Below are 6928 nucleotides of genomic sequence, written 5' to 3' on the forward strand. Positions count from 1 at the left end.
CTCTTTAATTTGTGTTATCATTAATTTCCCCATAAGGAACCTCTGACAAAGCTATTCCATTTATAGACCTTTTTCATCTCTCACATCAAATTTATTTTCACCTACGGTTGAGCAGTACTTCCTATTCCACAATATTACACGTAATATTAACACGTTGCGTACCGGGGTATTTAAATTCCTTTTAACCCTCTGTTCCGGCGGTTTTTTAAACATCACTCACTGAGCAACCCTTCCATTCGAAAAAATGCCATAACTTATTTAAAAATTAAAATTTTTTCATGCAATTTTGAATGCAATACTCACGAATAATTTCAGAATCTTTTTCTGGTGTGATACTCCATGAAACACTTTCCCTTGTGGAGTGGAATGCCGCAAGTTGAGCACACATATCTTGTCTCTTTTCTAATTTTTCTCATAGCGCACATTTTGCATCTTCTTGTGTGATATTTTTTCGTCCCCTTCCCCACAATAGGAACGAGATGGTGTTTGCTAAGGTCTCTCGATAAGCGCTGTGGGTGATCTCTTGAAGGGGCCCGTCCTGTTGGCTTATCATCGCAGTCATCGTCCGAGAATGATTCACTCGACTCCTGCCTACTCGCTGCCCACTCTTTGGCGGTCTGGAGCAAAAAGCCTTTGAATCGAATGCCATTATTTTTGTTTAGAGTTTTATAAACTCTGAAAGCATTAAAAAGAGCGCAATTTATTAGCCAAAGCACGACTTTCTTCGACCATTTCATTGTTTTTCTCATGATGGAATAATAGGATAAGTACATATCCGCCCTGTCAACACCTTTCATGCACTCATTGTATTTTAGAATACAAGTGGGTTTTCTGATTGCCTGTCCTGTAACCCGATTTTTACCTTAGAGTTACCCATGCTAGCATTATGAACAGTGCTAATCATTCTTACTTCCCTCTTGTCTTTCCAAACCACTAGTAACACCTCACCTTTACGAGAGAACGTGCTCTGTCCCTTTTTCAAAGTTTTTGCCTCGCTCTTCAACGTGGGAGGGAGTCCCCGATTTGGTCTTATGGTTCCACACACTCTTACTTTGTTATCTAAGAGCAGTTCTGCAATTTTCACACTATTATAATAGTTGTCTTGATAGACATGATGCCAAAGATTGAGATGTGGCTTCAAAAGAGACAAGATGGTTTGTTCTAATTTTTTCCCCTCGGCTGAATAAATTTCTAAATTACTAATGTAGCCAGAATCACTTTCACAAACCATTCGAACTAGTAAACCATATTTTACAATTTTTGCAGGATTATAGGTCTTGATTTTCAATCTTCCTCTCCATGGAATCATGGCTTCATCAAGTGACAATTCCTGCTTTGGTTTATACACATTTTGAAATTTTTCAACTAAGTATTCCAGGGTGGGTCTTATTTTATATAGTCTATCCGAAGTATCTGAGAATGCTTCGTTATCACTAAAATGCCACGCTTTCCATATCTGCTCAAATCTGTTTCTCGTCAGTAGCTCTCTAAATATTTTTGTTTCGATGAAAGGATCTGTACTCCAATACTCCTTCAGTGTATCTTTCCTCACTTGACCCATCAGAATCAAAATAGAAAAGAATTTTTTCATTTCAGCCATGGTTATGTTTGACCACTTCCCTGTTTTTGGCGATTCTTTGTATTTATGCTTATTTTGACAGTAATACAAATTGGATTGATGGCACATCATTTCAAAAAAATCATTACCAAGAAATAGTGAGACTACGTCAAGGATGTTAGTGGAATTTTCTGGTAATCGCTTCACTCCAGGTTGGCCCAAAAATTGCTCTAAATGTCTCTCAAAATCTATTTTTTCCCATGAAGTAGAACTTCCTGCCAAAGTAATGTCTTCATTTTCACTCGCATCGGAGTCACTTTCACTGATAACTAGAGGAATACGTTTTCTAGTTTTCATATTCACCACAACATCAGAATCGCTTTCACTTTCGTCATTATCTTCGTCATACCCTAATGGTACATCTGACAAATCATCAGCACACAAGTCTAACAAAATTTCTTCTTCATCCAAAGTGTTGTCCTTCCGATGTGATGCCATAATATGGAATATTCTTATGAGTGGTTTTTAGAGTACAAATGCGTGCAAACCTTCAAGCGAGAAAAACTTGACACCAAATGTTCTATTCACTTGGACTCAGGGAAACACCAACTGCTCTTGACACATTAGGAGAGGAAACTAACCCAGAGGCAGGAAACAAGTAAGAGAGCATCATCTCCCTCCATGGCATGGACGAAAAGAACTGGGGGCCTCATTGTGAGTCCCCCAGTTCCTTTTGTCGAGAATGTTTATGTTGACGGAGCAGAGCAGTCCAGTTGCTGAGAGTGCATCTCGAAGAAGCGGCGATGAAGATAAGGGTCAAACTCGCTAGATAAAACAAGGCCATGTGGATAAACTCTTTGGAAATAATAAGCCAAGTGTGTGGGGTAACTCAAGGAAAAAGATAAATAAGAAGCCAACGCTGGTAAGAAGAGGAACGCCGATTCTGGGTGTAGGTGTTGAGAATGGAAATATGTGCCTATTCGGGCGTAATGCCTTTGGTTTAAACATGGTTAAAAAGCTAATGTTTAGAATATAACTTTACCCAATCAAACTTAATGATGTACCAATTCATTATTAATAACGAACAACAACTGAAAACGTTCTAACGAATACGGATTGCACGCTTTAAAATTGTTTTGGTTGACGAGCCTAAATGACGAGAATCTTCGTCATCCGTCCGGAACGTTCGGGAAAAAAATGACGAGAATTCTCGCCATCCGTACGCAACGTGTTAATTTATTTCATCTGTAACATAATTCCCACAATACTAGAATGCACAAATTCACCCTTGGATAGTGTGACGTCAACGAATTTCATCTTTACGAAAGGTCCCATAATTTCCCTCGCAAATTACTCACCCAAATTCAAGGTAATTGAAGATATAGGTAATTGGAAAATAAGGCTAAATACCTTAATGTTTCTCATAAAATTCCCCTTGAGGGATCACTATTATAAACATTCAATGTATCGACCTTATTCATCTGTCACATGAAATTAATTTTCTGCTACGGTTGAACATTCCTACTCTTGCACCGTCTTCGAGGCCTTGAAAATTTTTGCTGTCATCTATGGAGATTATGTAACCGAAAAAAATTCCCTTCTCAGTTATGGTGTCTCCATACGGACCAAATCTCACAATTAGAAATTCGCGCATTCCGTATTCAGTGGCTCCCCCTCGCCAGCTACCTACTCCGAAACTTCTTCCCTTTATTTCAAAATTGAGCGTCCAGGAGAAGGTCATTTTCACCAAAAATGAGGTATAAATAAGGCGAACCACCGTTCCTTTGAGCATCAGTCGCAGTCTATCAGAGGCGAAAACAAGCAGCTACTACCATGATCTCAAAGGTAAGGAGTCGAGATATATTATATTTCGTTTAATCCACGTCCGAATCACTCACTAAAATGGTAAAAATACGAATGTCAATCATTATATATCAGCATTTTTGTCATGATGTCTTTGATGAAAAAACAAAGTCAATTTATGCAATTTAAGTAATGAAAATAAAGAAGATACCTAAATACACGCTGAAAAACTAAATTTTAATGTAATAACTTAGACATGTCATACATCTCAACTGCGATAAGGTAACGCACGAGTACTATTTCGTTTCTATTATTTTTCTTAAATATGTGTATGCTTACGATAAATATGAATATTTCTTTTGCCACTCACCTCCAATTGCCATTCAGTATTACTTAAACCTATTAATCTTGAAGGCATTTATAACAAGAAACTGTTGATAAAATAATCGCACATATCAAACCCCTAACTACCATTAAGGCCAGGGAATAAATATTATATTCTTTACGGTTACATACATAATTTTTACTTACTGTGAGACACACAATACTGTAATTATTTTGAAATTTTCAGAAGATCAAATATGTCATTATATATTATCATAAACATATATCATAGCGATAAAGCATGGTAAAGTACAATGCAAATCTGATGGACTTCTTACTATGTAGGAACTGTAACGGGAATTCAAGCTCAATCATATTAAAAAGGAATATCTTATTCTGATAGGCTTTCATTTTGGCTTGCATTGCTGCATCAGCATGTGCCCTTCCCGGAGGACTCTACGATGGAATTGGACATTTGGATAGCTACGTAAGTAACATATTTAGACTCCACATTTCAATGGTTGCATAAAATATTGTTAAAAATTTTCCAAATTAATAGATTACCTCAAAATGTAAAACCATGCTTAATTTTTATGAATATTATGTACAAAATTAAGTAAACAAATAAAAAAATCACATTGATACACGGATATCAATTGAAATTTAATTTTAATCCGAGTTTAAAGTGACATTTTCTGATTCCAGGCCTTTTTTTTATAACGGCTTATAATAATAAAATAATAATAGATAGCCGCTTACGATGGCATAACAGTTAACAATAACATAACAGATATATTTAATTTCATACAAAAGCTATATTATCAAGCCCTACTACTAAATAACACTCTGCTAATGATTCCAATACACTATTTTCAGGCCTACCGAAAGTACAAATTTGACTACGGCGTGAGCGACCACAAGACCGGTGATCAGAAGAACCAGTGGGAGACGAGGGATGGAGATGTAGTCAAGGGTGCTTACAGCCTCCACGAAGCTGATGGCACAATCAGGGTGGTCGAGTACACAGCTGACAAGCACAACGGATTCAACGCCGTCGTCAAGAGACAGGGCAAGGCCGTGCACCCGCACCACTACGCACCAGTCTATCACCACGGAGGATATGCTACCGTAGGACACTTGGGTGCTTACGGAGTCGGCCACTACGGCCATGGCGCCACTTCATATGCTAACGGCAACAACATCGCCATTGGACACGGAGTCGCTGCTTACGGATTGGGAGGATACCATGGCGGATATGGATACGGTGGTTATGGCTACGGTGCTGGTTACGGCCGACATTATGGTGGAGCTTCCTCGTATGCTAATGGCAACAACTTCGTCCTTGGACAAAGAGGCTACCATTACTAAAAGTTGTAATTCAAGCGGAAAAAATTAATCTACATGCAATCTTCGCACAAAAATGAATAAAAATTGTTATTTATCGAATTAATAATGCATATTTTTCTTACCTCTCCCACCCAGCCATAGTCAAAGAAGGATATATGTCGTTAATATTTATATTATAAATTTAAACAAATGGATACCATAAGCTATTTTCTTGCATTCAATATAAAATAAAACTAAAGGTATATTGGTACATCTAAAGTGAACGTTTTAGCTAGTATATTACTGGAGTAACGTAATATGGCAAATGTATAGTTGAAAATATTAGATCAATTGTGATAACAGGTAAAAAAAAATACACTCAGAGGTATATATGCAATCAAATTTAGCAACACTTATATGATTTCTATAAGGAGGAATGCGTAGAATCGGCAACACAATGTTAAATTTACTGCTGGCTATTAATTAAGGTCTTTGAATGCGTGTGTTCAATTTTCCATTTCTATTTGCTAAAATACAGCGTTTGCATACATGATATACGTGGTAAAAACAAATAAGCCTGGTAATTAATGAAATTAAGCGGAAATTAATGAGAAAATCCAAAATTAAGAGCAATGGCCTTCTATGAAATTGTCTGGTTCGCTATTTCCAGTAGGTATTAACTTCACTAACTTTTTCCATATTCCGTTACAATATAGCAGTTGGGGTTTAAATAAGAGTCCAATTCTTTTACTACCTCGCAGCCACCTTGAGGGCCCCAGTGTACATTTCATCGTATGAAAGCATTTTCAATGTAATTTTTAATTCCCTATTTCGTAATCAAGGGACCTAAATAATCTCTTATTTTCCATTAGAATTAACAGCTTTTTCCATATTATTTCCCTACACTTCCAAATTTTAAATCGCAGGCAACAGCTGTATTCCAGACCGTGGCCATTACAGCTATCTGAGGAATACTTATTAAATGCTGCAAATAAATTAATATAATATATTTTGGTAGGGTAAAATTCCTATTAAAATAGCTCCTCTTGTTGATAAAATAAAAATCTGATTTTACTCCTTGTTTTTCCATTTTAATTTGAGAAGTGCTTGGAAAAAAATAGTATCTAAAAATATTCATTCAAATTCATACTTAATTCTCAATTCTGAGCTAAGGCAGGACCTTTTGTGACGGGGTTCATATCAGCATTGTTCAAAAAAAGCCTGGCAAGTGTAACATCCATGATTCGATATTCGAATGATATTTCTCGCACATGACCACGTGAATACCTTTATATTCAGTGTTATGAAATATCTGCGTTAACGTTCAAGAGATGATTCAGCGGCAGAATAGAGAAAATTACTATATATCTTTTATACACACGATGATAAACCTTTGATACATACAATTACTATAATGGAACGTGAGTCAATGCATAACCAAAGGAATTGAAGTAGATTGGTGGAGTGATGCTTCACCAAAGACAGCTGATAATGCAGAAGCTTATACCTCATTTCTGGTTAAGATGAACATTTTTCTAGACTGTCTTTAAGATGCAAAATGCGGTATACCCTCCACCCTCTAGTAGGTGTATGTTTCGTTCAAATGGCCCCTAAGTCGCTGAAGTTATTAAATTTATTCATTTACAGAGTTTAATATACTCAAAGTGCAACTTTAACCAAAACATATGTCACTCTGACAAAAATAAGGTTGTCTACTTTCCAGTCCATTCAAAAAAATGAATACCGTGAATAACTGAAGAATTTCAGATGAAAAATAACTTTCTTTCAGAGTTCATCTGATTTTTTCAATATTTTTTTAAAGTTTAATTTGAAGCTGTAGCCGTGAGTTAGGTACATCGCATTTATATATTAACCTCTGCTACACCAATAAGTAAATCCCTGGAATAGATAGGCTAA

Source organism: Ischnura elegans, chromosome 6, assembly GCF_921293095.1.
Source record: "Ischnura elegans chromosome 6, ioIscEleg1.1, whole genome shotgun sequence".
NCBI classification, from domain to species: domain Eukaryota; kingdom Metazoa; phylum Arthropoda; class Insecta; order Odonata; family Coenagrionidae; genus Ischnura; species Ischnura elegans.